This window comes from Mesitornis unicolor, unplaced genomic scaffold (genome assembly GCF_000695765.1).
Source record: "Mesitornis unicolor isolate BGI_N332 unplaced genomic scaffold, ASM69576v1 scaffold45855, whole genome shotgun sequence".
Taxonomy (NCBI): domain Eukaryota; kingdom Metazoa; phylum Chordata; class Aves; order Mesitornithiformes; family Mesitornithidae; genus Mesitornis; species Mesitornis unicolor.
The window spans coordinates 1-255 of record NW_010188373.1 but is presented as its reverse complement, the minus strand read 5'-3'; positions in this window follow the sequence as shown (position 1 = coordinate 255).

Sequence of the window (255 nt, the reverse complement as noted above, 5' to 3'; positions counted from 1 at the left end):
ATGCCCTTGTGTAGAGGGGGAAGATGGAAGCAGAACCCAGTGACTGAGGGCTGGGAGGGGGTGGCCGGGCAGGACGTGCCGGAGACTTGGGGGAAGAAAAGCTCCATGAGGATTCATGATCCGACAGCTCCCTGTGGAGAGCACAGCAAGGCTGGCGCCAATGGCCCTATTGTTTCAACTCTTCCTGCCCAGCACCCCCGGCTCCCCAGCTGCGAGTTCTCCCCCTTGCTCTGAGGCCTGGATCCATCCAGATTT